The sequence below is a fragment of the Condylostylus longicornis genome, unplaced genomic scaffold (genome assembly GCF_029603195.1).
Source record: "Condylostylus longicornis isolate FDR11 unplaced genomic scaffold, ASM2960319v2 ptg000038l, whole genome shotgun sequence".
NCBI classification, from domain to species: domain Eukaryota; kingdom Metazoa; phylum Arthropoda; class Insecta; order Diptera; family Dolichopodidae; genus Condylostylus; species Condylostylus longicornis.
In genome coordinates, this window is record NW_026578007.1 from 13,923,227 (window position 1) to 13,935,447 (window position 12,221).

A 12,221-nucleotide genomic window follows, 5' to 3' on the forward strand; every position below is an offset into this window, starting at 1 on the left:
ATAATATATTTATGTAACCCTCATGTTACATATAGATATATCCGCTCTTAATAATTATATAAATAAAATTATTACGAACAAAAAAAAAAAAAAATTACACAATTTTCAACCCAGTTAATTGTACCTTAATAAACAAAAAAATTTAAGAAAACTGTTATACGTATATATTTACAGACAAACATGTATTATATTCCACTAAATAAATACGAACTCAAATATATATCACGCCAGCTTATATTTATTAATATAATATCTTGTATAACAGTATATAGGTATATATATATTTTAAAATATTTATATATTGATGGGGCTTATGTCAACATATAGTTATAAAGGTACACATAATATACGCATTGTATATTTAACTTTTATAAATTTATTAGTATAGGTAAAAAAATTCTTTTTTTTTCTGTTCATCTCCACGTTGTCTAGTTACCAAATGTATGTATATATATGTAGATGTATAAGGATATATCTATAAATACATAATGTAAAATGATAAAAATCCAAAAGTGAAAATAAAAGTAAATATATAAAAAAATTTTTTTTTTTTTACGAAAAAATTTTTATGTATTTTTGTGTATGCGTTCACATATATGTTCATTATGTGTATGTATATTATATGAGTACACCTTAATTATAAAAATAAAAAAAAAAGAGGAAAAATACAAAAAAAAAATAAAAATATAAAATCTGTATCATAACAACAGGCTGGTAACTTTGAAAATTTTTAATTCTATATCATAGTATAACAATATCTACACATTATTGTATATGTATATGTGTGTGCGAACATAGAGCCATTATAATAATTTAACACAATATTATCATATGATTTCAATAAAAAAAAAAAATTTGGTAAAAATAACAATAAAACAACAAGTTCTTCAAATATACCAAAAAAAAAAAAATAAAACATTAAAAATAATATTTTTGGGTATCCATGACACTCATGAGAAATTTATGTATTTGTAAATGCAATCTTTTATTTACATACACATTTACAAAATAATACTAGAATATCAGCTCCCATTTTTGTTAAACTATCCCAATTTAAAAATATTTAAACCTAAAAATCAGATTATTGCCTTGAAAATTTTTTGAATTATATTGACCAAAATTTACTGTAATACTAATTGCCATAATAAATTTTTAATATCAATGGACCAAACAATTTTGCATTTAATCAATTAATTTTATTGAATTTTATTCAATATCAAATATTCACCGGTATCTTGACAGAACAATACAGGCTTAGGCTCCATCTTAAGAGGCTTGACCTAGAAAGCGAGCCTTCTTCCTGATTTTGCGGGGAGGATGAGGAGATCGAATTGCATTTTCTGACAGATTGTGCGGAACTACGTATTCATTTCGTTGGGGCTGCGGTCCTTTCTAGATACTCGAATTCATCAGGATGGTGGATCTTGAGGAAGTGTTGTAGATAGTTACCTCACTTGTATAATCTAGAATCTAAAATCTTGTAAAAATTTTTAGAATATAGAACTGCATTTTTCAATTCTAAAAATATCATAATATCAGAAGTTACTCTAACTTAATATTCTGCTATTATATACAATAGTACAATTAATATGCATTTTAATATTGAAATTAATTAAGACAGAATATTAACAATTTTATAGAAATCAATTGATTATATATGCAATGTACGTAATATATCAAATAGTATAACTAACGAAATATGGAGAGTATGTAATATATTCTTGTATATGGATAAATTCTTCTTAAAAGCGTGAAAATAGTACAGTATTCTATAATTATACAATAATTATAGAATACTGTACTATTTTCATTGGTGTATAATTATACACCAATGATGGAGAGTATACAATATTTTTCTTCACAAATAAGTTCCTCTTATAGAAGCATGTTCATTGCAATGACATATACGAACTTTATCGCATTAAGTTAAAAGACAAACATTAATATTATACAAAAGAAATTAAATGAGGGAAATAGTTACACAAAATTATTCAAAATAATATTTTTAAAATGAAAATTAAACTTTAAAATCTTGATATGATTTTTAAATTCGCATGGTTCTGTACAACATAATTTCTTCCAACTATCTACTCTCCCATTATTAAAGAAGAAAAACAAATGGGTCACAGCAATGAAAATTCAATTAATTAGTTACAATTTTCCTTGCCATACTATATTGTATATAATTTAATAATATTATAAGAAAACAGAAAACGTTTTCATTTATAAAATTCCTTTTAACCTTTAAAATTTTAACTATATACAATATTTAAAAGGACAATTTATACAAAAAGGAAACAAAAAACAAATTAATACCTGTAAAATTAAAAAAAAACCTTAAAAATATATATATATATATATATATACAAACACACGCATATAATTTTCATAAATTTATACACATTCATACACATACATACATATATTAAAGTTATATACATGCCAACAAACATAATATACGTGGAGAAATTTTTTTTCATTTTTTTCTTTTCTTTCTTTTCACAATTTTTTTTTGCCCACTTTTTATCAATTTTTAACACAATACACTTTGAAAATTTTCTCAAATACAGAATTTTATTATTGTTTTTTTTGTATTTTTGATAATTCCTTCGCCTAGGTTGCTTAAAAAACGTTGGCAACAAAATAAAAAATCAAAAAGAAAAACAAAAAACGAAAATAAAATTCAAAAAGGACTCTAGAACGCAACTTTTTTCTTTTTATTTATTTTTGTTATTTTTTAAGTTTTTCTTTTTTTTTTGTTGCTAATATGTCAATCATTCTGGTGAGTGTTTATCAGCGTTAAAAATTTTTTTTTTTTTTGCAAAAATTTTGTTTATTTTTTCTTTTTATTCTTTTTTTTGTTTTTTATTTTCCTTGTTTGTTTTTTATTATTCCTTGGGTATTTTTGTTGTTATTGTTTCGTTTTTTTTTTCTTTATAATATAATGTACTCGTTTAACTAGTCGTTTTTTTGTTTTGCCTTACTTTGTATTGTCTGCTTTAGAGTAGTTGTTTTTCATATAGGTTTTTTTTTGTTAGGCTACGAGGTACTTTTTTCAATTATGGTTATTGTTATAAATAATTTTTTTTTTGTTCTTAATCTTTCCAATGGGGAAATAAACTAAAAAGTAATGATGAATTTCTAGAAAAAATGAATTTATTTACATTTTCTTTTTTTTTTAATATTGAATTTATCCTCTCCTATATTCCAAATATTTTTCGATTTTCTAAAAAAACAAAAGGTATCCTTTTCATTTGAAAAAAAAAAATAATAAAAATGAGAAAAATAAATGTTATTCCTGCTAGACTAAACAAAGAAAAGTAAAGAAAACGTGGAAAATTTTATTTATTTTACATACCGACGCCAATAAGTATGCAATTTTTTTTTAAATTTCAATAATTTTAAGAACAATGTTTAATGTTAAAATTTTTACTGATATTTTGAATATTTTAATTACAAAAATTTATTAATGTCACTTTGTAGCTATTTTAACTGTAATTTATGTACTATGGATTATAATAATATGGTATACAAAAGTAAAAATTAAGAAATTTGTAACAATTAGTAATAATAACACTTTTTAAAGATTAATTTGTCTAGGAGAAGACCGCTTTCTTCTCTAAATTATGTAAGTGAATTTACAATTCGACCCATATTATTACGATACCATGAAAATGATAATAAATATGACCAACCCCTCTGATAAATATGCAGTAATTATGCATTTAGTTAGAATTAATTAATTTAAAATTAGTGTAGTTTTTTTTTCTCTTAAAACACAATAATATTTTGAGTATAATGCAATTGAATAATATTCTTTATAAGAATAAATCAATCATATTAATTTTATTATAATAAGGTAAACATAGTATTATTATTCTTAAATTTATGTTATATATTTGTATGAAATAATGAATATATAGAATTATTTAAGGGACATTATTTAATTCATGTATGAGCAACATTATATCCAATTTATCATACGTATTATGTAGTGACACTATACATCTCATACATACGAGTACTACTACTTGTCTAAATTTTCAGAAAAATTTCTTCAAATTTTAATTAATTAATTAATAATTTCCTTTCATTTACCATTTAATTCTCATTCAGTCATATATTAAAATAAAAAATGGGTACATTTTACTTAAAAATCATTTTTAAATTATAAAAAAAAACTTCTATTCCTTTAATATTATTATTATTATTGTTATTGTTATTATTATTATTATTATTATTTTAAGGAAATGTTTAAAATTTTTGCTATTAAATAATCATGTTAAAATTTAAAAAATAAAATTCTATTGTGAGGTTAGTTATAAAGTTAACAATAATAAGAAATTAACAGAAAAATAAGGATATTTTTTTTTTTTACTTTTTTTTTCTTTTCTTGTGATTATTTTTAACAAAGTAATATCAATAACAGTAATAGCAACATATTAAAATCATATGTGTGTTTGTTAAAAATATTATATACAATATATATTATGTGCCTACATATATGTATATAATAATATTATATATGTAAGTATGTTAATATACAATTAGAAATGTTTATTTATATATATATGAACGCAGGAAAATATCACAACATTATACAACTAAGAGCTATAACATAATCAAAATAGGAATTAAGAAGAACAAAATGAAAAAAAAAAAATTAGTATAACAGAACAGTTGTTGTATAAAAGTATAATATTATTGTTGTTATATTATTGCTGTCGTTGCTGTTGCTATTGCCATTACTGCTGTTGCTGCCTGCTGATTTTTATTTTTGTTTTTGTATTTTATGTTTTTATAAAAGGTGAAATTTCCACGCATTCTCTGATTGGTCCCGCCCAGATAAAATTATATTTTATTTTTTGTTTTTTTTATATTGTAAACTTTATAATTTTCTTTTTTTTGTATATTTTTTGTTTTTGTTATTTTCATTCATAGATATAAAATTTTGTATATGTATTTGAGTATAATTTTATACAAATACACTTAAACAGAAAAAGAATTTCTTTTTTTTAGAATGGTGTACAACAGTATATATATTATGAGCTTGATAATGTTATACACAATTTTATATAATGTAATATATTGTGTATATGATAATATAACAAATACAAGAAAATAGTGACATATTATATGTATGTATGTAAATAAGTATTTAGAATATAATATAATATATATAAACATTTTATTATAAAAGAAGTATGTCTTTATATTATTGACTATTTTGTTAAAATTTTGATTATATATTTAAGAAGAATTATACAAGTATATTTATATTGTATAACAGAATATAACAAAATTTAAATTAATTTTATTCTAAAATATTACAATATAACACATTATTTCATTGAATCTTTTTCACATATTTCAATTGTAATAAGCATATCTAATGCGATATTAAGTATAATATATAAAAAATATAATTATATTTTATAAAATTTTACACGTATTTATGTAAAAATTTTATTATACATATATACATATACAATTATACATAATACTATTTAATCTTATATATATGTATGTAGGTGAATATTTTGTAGTCACAGCTTTCTGTGTAAAATATACACGTCGAAACTCACATAATATTGCAAGCTATTGTATACGTATGATAAGTAATTTACGTTGTGTATGTATGTTTGTAGGTGTATTTACTAGTTATATGCAATACATTATAACGATATATATATATATATATTGTTGTATATCTATGTAGTTTACTTTGTATATTATGTATATATTTATTGGAATTTTATATTTTCTTTATTGCACCCCTTTTGAAAGTTTCTGCACATATCATCAAAACACCCTTATGATTTTATTAAATTCTTTTTTTTTTGTTTTAATTTTTGTTTTTTTGATATCCCGTTGTTATTATCATTCTCTCTTCTATTCTGTTATTTTGATTATTTTGATAGCTTTTTACTCGTATGTTACTCTTATAATATGGTGTTGGTTCAATTGAAGTAAAAATACATATTATTGCTGTATTCTTATTATTATTATTAAGTTGGTAAAGTTGTTGCTTCTGCAATATTGTTGTAGTTATTTTGATGTTATTCCAATGTTTTTGATTTTGTATGCTTAATTTAAAAAAAAAAAAAAAATTCAAAATTTTATGTTTTTTAACTTTTACTATTTGTTTTTTTTTTCAGTGTAATTGCATTGTTATTGGTGTAGTTGTTGTTGTCGTTGTATTGTTGCTCTTGTTGCTTATACTTACAAAATTTGATTTTGTTGTTTGATTATTTTTTGAAGAGAACAACTTCATGCAATGTTGCTGTTGTTTTTCAACAAAAATTTTTCTATTTGATTTTTTTTTGTTGTTTTTTTATTTGATCGCTTTCGACTAGGCTTTATTATTTTTTGTTCTTTTATTTTTTTATATTTTTGTTTTTTTTTTTTTTGTTATAATATGTGGGTGGTTTGCGTCTTGTTGTTATTGTTAAAAAAATATACAAGACAGAAAGAGCATAGAATAACAAGCAGAAAAAAAAACTTTGACAGGAAAAATTTTCTCTTTTTTTTTATTTTTCTCTTTTTTTGTAAGAATAAACTATATTAAGTGTAAAATGTAAGTGTGTGAAAGTGTATGCATAATCTATAGCATGTATGTTTGTAAATATGCATATTAAGTAGGTATGTGATAATATTTTGTTTTGGATGTGTGTACATTTTTGTTGTTGTATTTTTTTTTTTTTAAATTTTCTTTGAGTGTAAATTTGTACACGTATGAAATGTGTGATATTGAAAGTTTTTCTTTTGAGTGTTTTTTTTTTGTTTTTTGTTTTTGTTATTTTTGTTCCGGATTTTATTATTATAATATACATATATATTCAATATATACAGAAAATAATGAGTTATAAACACAATATATATACAGATGTGTATATATAAGAACGTATGTATGAAATTGTGTATAATATATAGGTGGATATAATAATATGTTTATATTGTAGGTTACAAGAATTGAATAAATTATGTTTTTCACAAATATATTATTTTATATCAGATTATTGGAAAATTTATATATATATATATATATATATACACATATGTTACTCATATTGCCTATGTATATATATGTATTTATGGATAAATTTACATACATACATAAATTGTATAAATGAGTTATATTAGTGTATGTATGTATGTAGTTTGGTAGAATCAGTTCTCTCATTTTGTATAAATATGAAAAATTTATATAATATATAAAGCGAATAACAACAAAGTATCACAAAATAAAAGAGAAAAAAAAAGGAAAACATAAGAATAAATTTCCGAATCAAAATTGAAACAAAAAATAAAATAAAACAAGAAACGAAAAACAACGAAACTAAACTTTTGAAGTTTTTAAACAAAAAGCGTGACTAGGAATCAACAGCCGTTTTTAATTCAACGGGTATAAACCACAAAACAATAACAAAAAATATAACAAAAAAATAATAACAAAATATTATTATAATGTATTTCTTCGAATACACATAAAAATATACACTTATATATATATATATATATATCTATATAGAAATTAATATATACAAATATGTGTATAATAATATAATAGAGAATAAATAAACTTACAAAATATCAATACGAGAAATGTAAAAGATAGAGTGAGTGAGTCAAAAAAAGAAAGAGAAAAACGGGAACACAAAAGGGTATAATAAAGTATGAAATAGTATTATTAAGTGTAATATGCAAGAGAGATATATACAACATAATATTGCTGACATGTTATTTTTCTTGTTATATACCTACCTATTATTCTCTTTAAAATTTTTTCAATATATTTTATATTATTCTATATTCAATTCGAATGTGATTCTAATATTAGAATATCCTATAATATTTTTTAATGTCGAATGATTATGAAGTAATATTTACTGTATACTTATATGTAAAATACTCATGTATTATGTTAAAATTAATATTTATATGTATGTTACTTATATATATATATAATATATCAATATGAAAATAAAAAAATTATTATTATTTTGTTTATGAAAAATAATGAAAGGATAAAATAATTAAATGTAGTTTTAAAAAATAATTTAAAAGGCGGTTTGAGTAAAATTGTAAGCATAATATAAAGAGAATAAGATAGAATTACAAATAACATAACAGACAGACAGAACAAAAATTAAATGAGAAAATAAATGAAGAGAGATATTAATATTCAAACGCGAAACGAAAGTATTACTATAATATTTTACTCTTTAAAAGTATAAAATGAGAAAAAATAATAAAACAATAAAAAAAAAAAAATAAGACTGAGAGTGAGACATTAAAAATGAGAATTACTCCTCAATTCCTCATAAATATTTTTTTTTGTGTTTGCTTTTGTTTTTGTTTTTGTTTCTTCGTTATTCTCCCCCTTGAATTTTAATTTTTTTTTTCTGTTATCTTCATTAAAAATTATTATTTTATATACAATGGTAGTATGGTGGTAGTTTCTGTTTTATATTATTTTACTGTTATACATGGCATATTATAAGAGTATGTACGTATATGCAGGGAAAAAGTTGGAAAAAAAAAGTAAAGGTATACAAAGTATTAAAGGACAATTATATTATTATAAAAAAAAAAAAGTTTAGTTGATGATATTTCAACAACAAAAACATTAAAAACAAGAACAAAATCAAAAAAAATTGGAACGTAAAAAAAAGTTTTCAAAAAAAAATATGGAAAGATAGTAGATTTTTGTTTTTTTTTTGTTTTGTTTTTGTATTCTGGATACGCTTTTCATAATAATATATAAAGAGAAAAAAAAATAATAATAATATATAGTAATAATAGCAACCATAGAAGTTATAAACAGAACAAAAACATAAAAAAAAAATAATTTTTTTTTTTTGTTTTATTTTTATTGTTTTTCTGTTTAAATTTTTTTTTTTTTACAACATATCCCATATAATAAGTTGAAATAATGTATGTACACAAAACAGCAGGAGTGCTGTAAAGACTAAAGACATCAAAAACAGTCTCTATACATTATACAATAACGTATATTATTTTATAATGTATTTATATATGTATATTTCGAGTATATAATATTAATATATTATATTCATAGTGTATTATGTGTATATTATCCTTTTTTTTTGTTTTAGCATACAACATTGTGCTTCAATGAACTTTTCTTACATGATTTCTATTTATATTATAGTAAACAATATATTTATATTCTGTAAGTTCAGAATCACATTTTCTTTATATATATATATATATATTAGCATAATATACTTATATAATATATGTATATATCCGAGGATTATAATATATATAATATGAATATTCATTTTTATATTATATTATTTTGTATATAATATTAAGTATAAGAATTAAAACAAAGTTGTAATGTAATATAAATGTAATACAATAATAACATAGCTTAAAGAGTCTTCTGAAATATAAAAAAAAGTTGAAGAAAAAGAAAAAAAAATGAGAAAAATAAAAATACACAATGAAGATAACATAATAATATATTAAAGTATTTCTTATAGTAATATTGAAGTATAATAATAAAAATGTATATATCAAACAAAATGAAGAAAAATAATAAAAACGGAAGAAAAAAAAATGTTATACGCGAAGAGAAAAAAAATATTCTTAAAAAAGGATAATAAAAAAAAAATTGTATTACTTATATATTATATTTATTTTTTTTAAGTAATATTGTTATATTTTGTTATACATATATTATACAGTTGAATCTAAATTTGGAAAACTCTATATAGCTAAAATTTCTGTTCCTATATCAGATTACTAGGTTTACACTTGTTATATTGTAACATTAAATGTCGATGCTGTTTAAATGCCATTAGGATTGAACGCCTTTTGGATTCAATCCTATGTCTAGTACGCTTATAATAACAAACCTTATAAGGTTAAATTTTCTTTTAATTTTTATAAAGTTGATGGACAAATTCTTCAGGCTTTTTTGTTTAGCATATTTTGTATGAGTGTATAAATAAAAACTTTTGATTTTATCAATATGAAAATATTTTGATTTTATAAATTGAATTTCACCTTTAGATAATGAAAATTTTTAACTTTTTTTTTAAATTGTAGAGAAAATTACTAAGTAAATTTATTACTTAAATTGGTGCTTCGGACGAGTGAAATCATTTTTACCACATAATACCGTTCTCATTTATTGAGGGATTTTTTTCGATCTTAATATGAATTTTTCTTTAAATTGTGTTAATTATATAGAATTCAAACCCAAATTGAATGAAATTTATTATTAAGGAAAATTAACAACAAAAATTGTAATACAAATTATTTATTACAACAACTTTCACCATATTTTCTTGCAGTGTATTGTAAAAAAAAATGTTTGTGACAACCAAAGAATAGGGGAGAAAGGAGTAATTTCTTAAAACTTCAACTTAAAAGAATCAATTAATACTGATATATTCGGATGATTAAAAATATTTTAAAAATGGAGGCGTAAAATTCACAAATTTAGTTTTTTTTTCAGGTGTCACGAATATAATTCCTTTAGGAAAGCTTTTTCTCTAATCCGGATTTTACTGTATATAAATACTAATATATACATGTGTATAACAGATATATATTAATATTTATTTATGCGTATAAAATATAAAGCATATATGTATAATATAGTACAAGATAGTTATATATAACAACATTTTAATTCATACATTGTTCGCTGTGTTACGTTTCTCTCTATATTTTACTAAATTATATTTATATCTATTATTTTATATTATTTTCACAAGGGTGGCATATATAACAAAATATTATATGATATTATATTTATTTGTAAACATGTGTGCAAAAAAAAAAAATAATGAAAACAAACAGAACAGGGCAAAAAAAAACAAAAACAAATGAAAAAGAAATTATTATCAAAAGAAGGGTTTCTTGTCCTTCAAAAATCTCAAAGGCATTTAATAACAAATAAAAAAAAGCAAAAAAAAAAAACGAATATAAAATTGAAAATAAAAGAAATATTTTTTTTTTTATATATTACTTTCGTTCTAATTTTATTTTTTTTATTCTATTTATTTAAAAACAAAAAAAAAAATTAAAGTTTAAAATTTAAAAAAGTTATACACTTTCTATTTAGCATAATTTTTCAAATTAATTTTGTAACACCCTGTTTCTCGAATTAGACTGTATAGAGTGTGTTAGAATTAAATTTAGAATTTAATTAAAGTGGAATATTTTGTTTCAGACTTCATCAATTTACTGTGATTTTATTTAAATAATTTTGAAGATATTTTAGCCCTTTATTTTATTATTTTATATTTTAAGATTTCATTATTACGTGTTCATCTTTGTTAACATAAATAAAGGGGCAAATTTAAATATAAATATCAGGTATATGATATTCACAATATTTGGATTCCAGGCGGTAATATAATCATCCGTCTATACACTAAATTAACTTTAACAGGAATCAATTACGGACTTGAGCTGAAATACATGAATGTTTTAATTGATTCAAGTTATTTTTCTGAAATGTATTGCTCCTTAAACGGTTAATTTTAAATATTTGTAATTTTGATATTTTTAATAATAATTTAAAATACTCAAGTTATTTGCTTTTAAGAAAACATTTATAAATCACTACAGCTTTTCTGTTCAATATTTACAATACTTGATGAAAAATTTCAATCCAATACTAATATTTTATTAATTATTTGCAAGATTAAGGGCGATTATTAAATCAAGTATAAGTATTCAAAAACAACAATAAACTCACAACTATTAAGATTGGATGTACAGTTTTTTAATTTTTAATGTACTTACATTAAGAAAATTACAAGAATCGGAATGTAACAATTATAATTGTAATTGATCTAATTGATCTTTCAGTTGAATTTATCAGAACTTTTAAAGATTTTGTGTATGATTGAAAATATCTTCCGTTAGTAATCAAATTTTGCTGGTTGTATTTTTAGTTTGAAGAATAGGATATTGGGGCGACTAATTGAAAATTAGAAATTCATTATAAAAAATGAAAATTATAGTTTCTCTTAGAAAATGAACGCTGTCGAAAAATGATTTTATCTTCTATTTTGTATCAGTAAGAATTTTTCAGTGAAATAATTAGGTTGGGAAGTAACTGTGATAAAAAAATGTGTGCTTATGGTATAAATTGCAGAAGAAAATTCATTATTCATATTATTACAATATTGAGATTTAAATCAGTTGAAAGCTTTATACCAATATACCAAAGG